The 11,023-nt window shown below is 44.3% G+C and overlaps 1 protein-coding gene across 2 annotated transcripts in view; it reads left to right on the top strand.

The window, feature by feature from the left end:
- The first annotated feature begins 421 nt into the window (after positions 1-421).
- acsl4a (acyl-CoA synthetase long chain family member 4a) overlaps positions 422-11,023 on the top strand; it is an 86,954-nt gene continuing 76,352 nt past the window's right edge. The window contains exon 1 of one of the 2 annotated variants that reach the window (XM_078412135.1): positions 422-518. The gene's annotated coding sequence lies outside the window, so the exon portion shown is untranslated. Of the gene's footprint in view, positions 519-10,548; positions 10,568-11,023 lie in introns of those variants that run through there. The other variant, XM_078412136.1, reaches the window with a different exon arrangement.

Genomic DNA, 11,023 nt, shown 5'->3' with positions numbered 1-11,023 from the left:
GGTGGGTGAGCAGTGTGTGAATGAGTCTATCTGCATTGCCCACAGTAAGAGAGCAAGTGGTGAACTGTGTATGACTGAGCCCATGTCTGCATTGCCCACAGAATGCAGTGGTGAAGGCAGGTCCTTCAGTGAGTGAGTAAGTGGTGAGCTGTGTATGACTGAGTCCATCTGCATTGCCCACAGTAAGTGAGCAAGCGGTGAACAGTGTGTGACTGAGCCCATCTCTGCATTGCCCACAAAGTGCAGCGGTGAAGGAAGGCAGGTCGTTCAGTGAGTGGGCAAGTGGTGGGTGAGCAGCGTGTGACTGAGTCTATCTGCATTGCAACGAGGGGGCGGCGCTGCGAGCTCCGGCGCCGCCATTGGGCGCGGGGAGTGGAATCAGATGACGTGCGCCATGTTTCCGTCCCGGGCTTCCCTCCTCTGGGGTGAGAGGTTACTGGCGGGCATTGACACCGAGCGGTGGCGGGCAACGGGCAGGCTCAGTGTCGGAGCGGCGGGTAGCGGGCAGCACACTCAGGGTAAGTGGTACACCAGCCGTGCATCACTCCCTCAGGGGAAAAAAAAATCAACTTCACCAACCGCTTTCTTATTGTAAATTCATTTTTATGTTTAAAAAGCCCGGCGATGCAGATTGAAAGGAGACATCAGCGAGTGCAGTACTAGTGTAGGAAGGAACTGGAGATGCTGGTTTACATCAGACAGACACAAACTCAGCGGGTCAGGCAGGCAGCATCTCTGGAGGGAAGGGAAGGGAAGGGATGGGGGGCGTTGCGGGTCGAGACCCTTCTTCAGACTGAAGAAGCGAGCTACCTCTCTCTGTGCAATCGTGGGGTCTTTTGGAGCGACAGATGCACGAGCGCCCCATTTAAGCTGCATGTTTTCAGAAACGTGTATAAAGATCGTCAAGATCAAGGGGAAATATGATACCCATAATCACGTCATCCTTTGGCCGAGACCTGTTTAAGCTGAGTTTGATCCTGGAAGACTTGTCCAGTCAGACTTCAGAAAGCCGCTTTCACTAATCTCTGCTAACTCTGGTTAAACGGTTGCAGACTCTCGAACGCCCGCGGTGAAGTGAACTCGTCCGACCGGGCCACTGGCACTGCCGCCGAGCAACGCTGACTGTCCGGGCCACGTTCCAAAGTGGAACACTGTGCCACTGGGACTGCACTGCCGCCGAGCAACGCTGACTGTCCGGGCCACGTTCCAAAGTGGAACACTGTGCCACTGGGACTGCACTGCCGCCGAGCAACGCTGACTGTCCGGGCCACGTTCCAAAGTGGAACACTGTGCCACTGGGACTGCACTGCCGCCGAGCAACGCTGACTGTCCGGGCCACGTTCCAAAGTGGAACACTGTGCCACTGGGACTGCACTGCCGCCGAGCAACGCTGACTGTCCGGGCCACGTTCCAAAGTGGAACACTGTGCCACTGGGACTGCACTGCCGCCGAGCAACGCTGACTGTCCGGGCCACGTTCCAAAGTGGAACACTGTGCCACTGGGACTGCACTGCCGCCGAGCAACGCTGACTGTCCGGGCCACGGTCTAAAGTGGAACACTGTTCCACTGGGACTGCACTGCCGCCGAGCAACGCTGACTGTCCGGGCCACGTTCTAAAGTGGAACACTGTTCCACTGCTGTCACCAACACAATCCGAGCCACGTTCCCATACTGTGTAAGCGGTGGTCAGCAGTAAGCAGCAATCTGCCCTTGAATATGCTCTACAAGCCCCTTGCTCAAGGCAACAGATAGTTAAAGCTTTGCATCCATCGCATTACCGGCCTATCTTTGGCCAACGTTCCCTGCTGAAGACATTACTCTTGAACTGAATCAGTGGATGACGAACTCATTATTTGACATTTTTGAGAATTGTTCATCGTTTCCTTTCCTCTGCAGCTTTTCCAGTTGAAGGTTTTTAAAAGTCACTGTGAATTGAAAGAAACTAAATGATAATGCTTTTCACCTCCCACCAAGTCTGTCCACTTTTATTTTTTTGATATTGGGAACATTTGATTATATGTATGGTGGTTGTTTCTTATCAGGTGTCGATTAGTTGTCACAATTTAGAAGGCATTGTTTTTTAAAATAATTTTCAGCAAAAATCTGGTGGTATTGATGGACCTGTTTCAAAATTTAACAGAATGAACGTTAGCCTTCAGAATTAGATAAACTTGCGGCAGAGATATCTTTATACTCATTGGACTTGTGGCATCTTTTCATAAGGGCTGCCTATTTTAGTCATGATCAAACTTTTCCTGAAAAAAAACTTGCTAATTAGTTCTTTGTCCAAATTATTATGGAATTTTGGATCACACATTGGACTGAAATAATTTCCATCAAAGAAATTTTTAATTTTTAATTTTGAATGGATTTTGAATCACTATTAAAGATAATTGAGTACATATCTGATGGCCTTTTGAAACTCTGCGTGACTCTTTATTTGAATCATACAGCATGGAAACCGGCCTTTCAACCAAAACTGACCATGATGTCCAAATTTCCCCCCACCTGAGCTAGTTCCATTTTCTTGCTTTTGGCTCATGTCCCTCTCAATCTTCCTATCCATGTATCTGCCCAAATGTTGTCTTTTAAATGTACCCTTGGCAGCTAGATTTACATATCCACCACCCTCTGTGTGGCAAATGTTGCTCCCCAGGTCCCCTTTAAATCCTTCCCGTTGCATCTTAATTTTATTTCTTCGAATTCTAGACTCCCCTACCTTGGGAGAAATAAAACTATGATCATTCACCTTATCTGCCCCCTCATGATTTTATATACCACTTTCAAGTCACTCCTCTGCCTCCTGCACTCCAAGGGGAAAAAAAGCCCCAGTCTCTCCTGATAACTCCAGTCCCCAACATTGTTGTGAACTTTTTCTGCATCCTTTCCAGCTCAATGACCTTCCCATAGCTAGGTGGACAGAACTGCACACATACGAAAGAACACGTGTTAGGAACAAGAGTAAGCTAATTAGCCTGTGAGCCTGCTCTGCCATTTATTAAAATTGTAACTGATCTTAAGCCTTAATGGCAATTTTCTGCAGTATCCAAATGTCTCTTGATTACTTGAATCTCCAGACATCTACTTATGTTATTTTTAAATGAATTCCAAGAGTTAGTGTCTACCAAATCCCTGTGAGATATAGAATTCCAAAGAACCAACATCCTCAGTTTGATGAAGTTTCTCCTTGTCTCAGCCCAAAATGGCCTCCCCTTTAATCTGTAACTGTAGATCATAATCTGTTTGCCTGGTATGAACAAAATGTTGGAAAACTTGTGAAATGAAAGTATGTATTACAAATTCTAAAATAATTGATCGGAGCTATTGGACTGGTTCCAGGTGCAGTGGAGTGTAGTCTGGAACATGGGGCCTCAGATATTTGTCAAGATGTCTGGAGTTGTGGTATTCATATCCTGGTTCAATGTGATGCAAGCCGCCAACATTCAAGGCTGGAGCCAACAGATGCTGGTTTACCAAACAAATAAACACAAAGTGCTGAAGTAACTCAGCAGGTCAGGCGACATCTCTGGAGAACAATTTAAGAATAAGGGGTAGGCCATTTAGAACTGAGATGAGGAAAAACTATTTCAGTCAGAGAGTTGTGAATCTGTGGAATTCTCTGCCTCTGAAGGCAGTGGAGGCCAATTTTCTGAATGCATTCAAGAGAGGGCTGGATAGAGCTCTTAAGAATAGTGGAGTCAGGGGCTATGGGAAGAAGGCAGGAACGGGGTACTGATTGAGAATAATTAGCCATGATCACATTGAATGGCGGTGCTGGCTCGAAGGGCCGAATGGCCGCCTCCTGCACCTATTGTCTATTAACATGGATAGGTGACATTTCAGGTCGAGAATCTTTCTTTAGACTGATTGCTATAAGGGGAATGAAAGCTGTAAAAGAGGTGGGATGGGACAAAGTCTATCTAGCAAGTGATAGGTGGATACAGGTGAAGGGGAGTTTGATTCCAAGATTGGTGGATAAAGGCTGGAAATGAAAAGGAGACAAATGGGTAGAAGATACGGAGAGAAGAGGAGTGAATTGTGAAGCCAGAGGGAGGAATATAGGTGGAAGGGGATGAATGGATGAATATAGGTGGAAGAGAAAAAATGAATGCACACCAGGATGGGGCACAGGGAACAGAGAGAAGGGCATAAAGGGAGAAGTGTTACCTAAAATTGGTGTTCAAAGTTCAATGCAAGCTCCCAAGCAGAATATGAGGGGCTGTTTTCCCAGTTCAAGATTTGATTTGCTCAGAAGATGAAGGAGACGAAAAGATGGAGCAAGACTGGGCTGACACTCATCAAATTGATAAGCTTGAAGGATTCTGAAGAATGCTTAGCCAAACCTATCCTAAAATTACACGATCCACAGTCAGAGTTTTGTCTTATTTCAATCACTCCAAGTTGTCACTAATTTGGGGGTTTCACTTTGTACACACTTGAAACGTCAGTTTTTAAATGTAAGTAATGCTTATGGTAAAAGAAGTGTGGTTGTAAATTGCAATTGCACGATAACCGATAATTACCCGTAGAAAGATTTTTACAGTTGCATTGCCCATAAAAAAATGAGGTTATTTTGAGTCTTGTCAAAAGTCTTCAAGTTCATTGGTTGCTTAAAAGAATAACCCACCTGTAATTTTAAGATCAATATTCTGTTTATAAGCAGCTGTTTTTCATGAGTTGTGATGTAATAGAAAATACATTTAGTGGCACTTGCTTTTTGACCAGATACTAGTTGAATTTGCTGACTTCCCCCCTCCCCCTTTGTTTAGCTTTGACCATCCACTACTATCGAGAGTTGAATATAGCTGAAAACAGAATTTTAGCTGCTGATATTTTTAACCTGACTTGATTTGTTAACTCCTGATTTGCTTTGAACAGGTTGAACTTTGCCACAGTTGGCATTTACACTGGATTTCCACAGGAGTTTAGTTTAGATCTGACTTGAGGTGATTCACACATGAAGACCGATAATTGTGGAATGTTAAACAGGTGCAACAAAGGTTACTGCTTTTTAATTCAATGAGGCTTGGACATTGAATATTCCAAAGACCTGCAGACTTTGGGATTGTGATGCATGAGGGTTGCAGAATGTATTTATTTATAAATGATTCAAGTGCTGGCCTTTCCTCTTCCTCAGATAGACACAAAAAGCTCGAGTAACTCAGCAGGTCAGAAGGCATCTTTGGGGAAAAGGAATAGGTGATGTTTCGAGACCCGTCTTCAAACTAAGAGTCAGGGGAAAGGGAAACGAGAGATATGTGATGATGGTGACGTAGAGACATGTAGAACAAATGAATGAAACCTATGCAAAAAAGGTAACGATGATAAAGGAAACAGGCCATTTTTAGCTGTGGGCTAGGTGAAAACGACAATGTTGACAATGAGACTCGACAAGACGACTTTGAAGTTGGTGCGATTTGGATGGGGGAGGGATAAAGAGACAGGGAATGCAGGAGTTACTTGAAGTTGGAGAAATCAGTATTCATACCACTGTGTAGTAAGCTGCCCCAGCGAAATACGAGGTGCTGTTCCTCCAATTTGCGTTTGGCCTCACTCTGACAATGGAGGAGGATGAGGACAGAAAGGTCAGTGTGGGAATGGGAAGGGGAATTAAAGTGGTTGGCAACGGGAAACCAGGTGGGTCCAGGGGGACTAAGCGAAGGTGTTCCTCAGGTGCTCTCCAGTTTAAACCAGCATCTGCAGTTCCTTCCTACATGATTCTTCCTTTGCATGTTATCCCACTGTTCTGAGAGATTTTATACTGTTACAAAATGACTGGTTCTGTTACTGTTAGCAACTTTTCCTGAAAGCAATTTAGCTTCCATTGCCCGCTCCTCCTCCTTGCCTTTTATCTGACTTGGAATGTCTTCTCGAATAGGGCAAGCAAGCTTTGCGTAGCTGTCACTTATGACACAGGACTCAGCTCTCAGATCTGCAATCATTAATAGAGATTTTTATAGTTCGTTACATCTCCAAATTCTTGCAAAGTGAGTGGAAATTGGTGGTCAATGAAGTGAACATAAATGTTATCTACTTTCAAATCTTTACACGCACTCTACTTCAGTGCCCCAGGCATTACTTCAAGATTGGCTCTGCAGCAACTTGTGTTAAAGCATCTCTAAACCCTCGAAGAAAATGTAAGTATTCATAGTAAGCAAAATGTTGGCATTCGCAATGTAATCCACATTAAATCAATAAATTTACAATTCCAACGTTTCAGAGTTGGTGCGAGCTGAACTTTGGCATGTTATACTATCAAGGCCAGTTGCTATTCACACTCAAGTTGGGCTGTTAAAAGCTAATGGAAGATGTTCAGTTTGTCTGTCACTATGGCAGATAGGCTTACAATTAAAGTTATCATCTTTTTACATTTGTTTATAAGTTCCAGGAGCAGAATAAGGCCTTTCGGCCCATCAAGTCTACTCCCCCATTCAATCATGGCTGATCTATCTTTCCCTCTCAGCCCCATTCTCCTGCCTTCTCCCCATAACCCCTGTACCCTTACTAATGAAAAATCTGCTAATTTCTACCGTAGAATTAATTATTGACTTGGCCTCCACAGCCGTCTGTGGCAGTGAATTCCACAGATTCGCCACCTTGTAACGAAAGACTTCAGAATTCAAGGCACAGTGATCTCAAAAATCTAAGAAAAGTCAAATTCTTCACCATGTACCCTTTTGGAGCTTCAAGGTTTAATTTTGTTTTATGCGTGCAGTAATCATGTGCATGTTTTCACCAAATAGAAAATGGATGTGCTTGGAATGGAGGGAAGTGGATCATGTGCAGGCAGATGAGATTAGTTTAGGATAGCATCATGTTCGGCACAGACCTTGTGGGCTGAAGGGCCAGTTCCTGGGCTGTTTTTTTCTCCATTTTAATTTTATCTTATGAGTGAATTTCACTTTGTTCATCAACATTAACGTATTATTAGAGGTGTTCAGTTTAACTCTGTACAATTTATGAGCCAGAATGAGAAAAGGTACTTCATCTAGTTCAAGCGGACACAAGTGATTGTGTCCATTTGGCAATTTCATATCATAGTTGTGTAGGAAGGAACTAGAGATGCTGGTTTAAACTCTAGAGAGAAGGAATAGGTGACGTTTTGTTCAGGTCTGAAGAAGGGTCTCGACCTGAAACGTCACCTATTCCTTTTTGTCAGAGATGCTGTCTGACCCACTGAGTTACTCCAGCGTTTTGTCTATCTTCATATCATACTTGTTGTTTAAATGATAAGATGTCAATTGCAGTCAAACATGTGATGGCTAGTAAATTAATTGATCTCTGTAAATCGTCCCTAATGTAGGATAGTGGCGGCATCCAGTGAGAATTTGAAGAATTTACTTGTTTGTGATAACCCAGTAGGCTGTCCTCTATTTTTGCATGCGGAGTTACAAGTGGAGTATGAACCACAGACGTCCTCAGACTCGGATGTGTTCTGCTGTGGTGGATTAATGGGTAAAATGGGGATATTTACCTAATGGAACCATTGTTTTGAAAGGTTCATTAAGCAAGATGTTAAAAGGCTTGAATGGGAGATTAACTGATTGCAAGGATCCTTCTAAGATTTGTTTCTACACCTCCTCAAACCTGCATGCCACTTAGTAAAATGTGTAGGAAGGAACTGCAGATGCTGGTTTAAACCGAAAATAGAAGTAAAAAGCTGGAGTAACTCAGCTTAGCATCAGAAAGAATCTCTGGAGAAAAGGACCTGAAGAAGGATCTCGACCCAAAACGTCACCCGTTCCTTTTCTCCAGAGATGTTGTCTGACCCGCTGAGTTACTCCAGCTTTTTGTGTCTATCTGCCATTTAGTAAAATGTGGCCATTCTTCAACCGTCTCCAATCTCATGTTGAATGATTCTCTTTTCTTTTGTATCCAGATCTAGCTATCTCAGCCTTGCATGTAGCCAAGACTAAACATCCTCGGCTTTTTTGAAGCAAGGAAATCTAAAATTTAAAAATTCTCAGAATTAAGAAATCTGCTGCACAGATCTTTTTTAATTTCTCATATTTCCATCTCAGTGGGTTGGACTGATCAACTGTGCTGATCAACTGACTCTTTATTTCCTTGTGACGTAAAAGGAGACCATTCATCTCTTTGAGTCTGTTTTGGCTCTCAACCATTCCCGTCAGCCCCAGTCCTTCACTTATTTTTCTTTGAGCTATTTTGTTCACCCAATAACATTGGTTCTGTTTCTCCTACATCCTGCACTAGAGATCATTTACAGTGGCAATGCACCTACCAACCAGCAGGTCTTTGGGGTGTCGGGAGAAACCAGGGCAACCGGAGGAAACCCATGTGCTCACTGGCAAAGCGTGCATACTCCACACGGATCGCGTCGGAGGTTGGAATTGAACCCGGGTCACTGGAACGGTACATTACTTGCACGAGCACTGCGCTGCCCCGAAACAGATGAGCCTTTAACTGGACTATTTTGCTAAATTCTAGACTCTGCAGGTTTAGGGGTAACCCCAACTGAGTATCGAGCCATTTTGAACCATAATGCATGCTCAGCGGATCTGGGGAGAGATAAGTCGAGTTAAATATTTGCAAGTGGTGACCTATCTGCAGAACTGAATTGCTAACCTTATTTCTCTCAGCACACATGTTTTCTTAACTGGTGAATCGTTTCAACTTTTCCTCTTTTATTTCGGGTTTCCAGCTTGTGTATGTAGCCTAGCTGCAAACTTGACACCATATCTTTTTGTATTTTCAACTGATAAATTGCATCAATCAGCCATATAAATATCTCGAGGGGAGCTACGGTCATTTCTGGGTAGTCGCCTTGCTGTCTTCACACGGACAAGGTGTGGTTCCAAGCTGAAAAGAGCAGCCTGTGCATCAGTTTGCAACCACTTGAGATCTGTGTGTTTTTAACTGTGATAAATTGCATTCATCCATTCTGAACTAAACAATTACACATTTAGGGAAAGGCTGCATAGCGTGACCAAGGGGGAACAGCATTGATTACTTGATGAGGATGCAGGAAATTTTGACCAATCTTGTATTTGTCGGCTGTTGGCATCTTGCCAACGACAAAGTTGGTGACTATTGATCTTGCTCTTCTGTTTATAATTAATAATGAATATAAAGGAACTTGCCTTTGATGCCAGGCTTTTGTTGGCCCCTGCACAAGACTCCCAAGTGCTCTGCAGAGCTCCTCAAGTGAAGTCATCGTGGAGGGCGGGGGAAATGTGGCGGTCAGATTGTGCACAGCAAGATCCAATTGGCAGCACTCTAATAAGTGAGGAGAATTCCACTGCAAAATCTCCTCAAACGGTGCCTACTTTGAAGAAGTTCCCCTCTCTCTGACGAGAGTTCTGCAACATCCTCTCTCGCTGCTCCTCCTGCTATCTCTTGCGCTTCCTTATCTCTGTTACTCCCTCTCCCCTGACGCTCAGTCTGAAGAAGGGTCTCGACCCGAAACGTAACTCATCCCTTCTCTCCATAGATGCTGCCTATCCCGCTGAGTTACTCCAGCATTTTGTGTCAATGTTTTGTTTTGGCAGTATTGATCATGGTGGTACAGAGAACTGCCTGGCTGCTAATAGACTTAGCACTGGAAGGTCAGCACCTGTTGAATGTCTTATCAGTGCCGGATCACCAAAGATCAGGTGGCATTTTTGTTGTTGAAATCCTTTTAACTCGCTCAACTCCTCCCCCTGTATAACTTAATGCGTGTTTTCTCAATTTTCCAATTCTGGAGGCGGTATTAACTTTCTCTCTCTGGATGCTGACTGACCTGCCAAGGACCTCCAGCATCTTCTGTTTTTTTTCCTCTATCGCGTGTGACAAGATATGAAGCAGGCTTGTAAAAAAAAAATTGCAGTTTGTGCCAAGTGGTGAGTGGCTTTAAGTGGCGTGATCATGCTGGAATCTTGTCTCTGGGCTGGGCTGACCCAAATAATTGGTGAAAATTGTCTTTCAGAAAGATTTGATTTTGACAATGGAAGAAAGATTTAGGGAAAGGGTGTGCCGGGGAGATTTCAATGGAGAGTGCATTAGAGGCTCGAGTTACTGAGACTGCTGAGTAATTCAACCGGACAATAACGTTGTTTGGAACACTTGGTCTTTACTGCCTCTGCACTGCCTCATCCATTCCAAGGTGTCTGAACATTTGATTATCTTTACCAAGCAGTGTCATTTCAGCTGATGTTGTACACGTGTTCCTTTGAAATATTGTCCAGCAACGGTGGTGGTAGCTTGAATTGAACTGCCACAAGATCAGGATCGGATGCCTTGAATCACGTTTACTTTTTGCCTAGTGCCCTCTGAGTGCTCTTTGTGATAATTGTTGTCATTCTGGACTTGGTTCTTGATTGTATGTTGCGCAGAGCTGTGCACATACGGTAACCTTTGTTTACTTGCAGTTCTCAAATTCCATTACCTTTTGTGCGCCCAGTGTCTGTAAATCAAGCACTTGGTTGTTGGGCAAACAGATTAGTGAAGGGCAGCACGTGATTCTTCTGCCTGTACTGAGTTTTGATCAATTGTGGAGGAGTGCCATTGGACACCGTGGACTAGGTGAGGAGAGGAGAAGTTGTGGTTTCGACTCGCTTGGAACAGGTAGGAGCAGGATTAACTGATGCCTCCCCACAGCTGAATAACTGGAGCACAAACTGCATTCCAAAAGGTTGCTTTCTTTAGTTTAAAGATACAGCTCGGAAACAGGCCCTTTCGGCTCACCGGGGCCGCACCGACCAGCGATCCCCGCACATTCACACTAGCCTATACCCACTAGGGACAATTTTTACATTTACCAAGCCAATTAACCTACATACCTGTACTTCTTTGGAGTGTGGGAGGAAATGGAAGATCTCAGAGAAAACCCACGCAGGTCACGGGGAGAACGTACAAACTCCGTACAGACGGCGCCCGTAGTCGGGATGGAACGTGGGTTTCCGGCGCTGCATTCGCTGTAAGGCAGCAACTCTACCACTGCGCCATTGCGCCGCCCTGGTGAAAGAAATGTAGTTGTTATCTGGATTAAGACACAAAAAGCTGGAGTAACTCTGGAGAGAA

The sequence above is a fragment of the Rhinoraja longicauda genome, chromosome 15 (genome assembly GCF_053455715.1).
Source record: "Rhinoraja longicauda isolate Sanriku21f chromosome 15, sRhiLon1.1, whole genome shotgun sequence".
In the NCBI taxonomy this organism is placed as follows: domain Eukaryota; kingdom Metazoa; phylum Chordata; class Chondrichthyes; order Rajiformes; family Arhynchobatidae; genus Rhinoraja; species Rhinoraja longicauda.
This window is presented reverse-complemented; position numbering and strand designations above follow the sequence as displayed.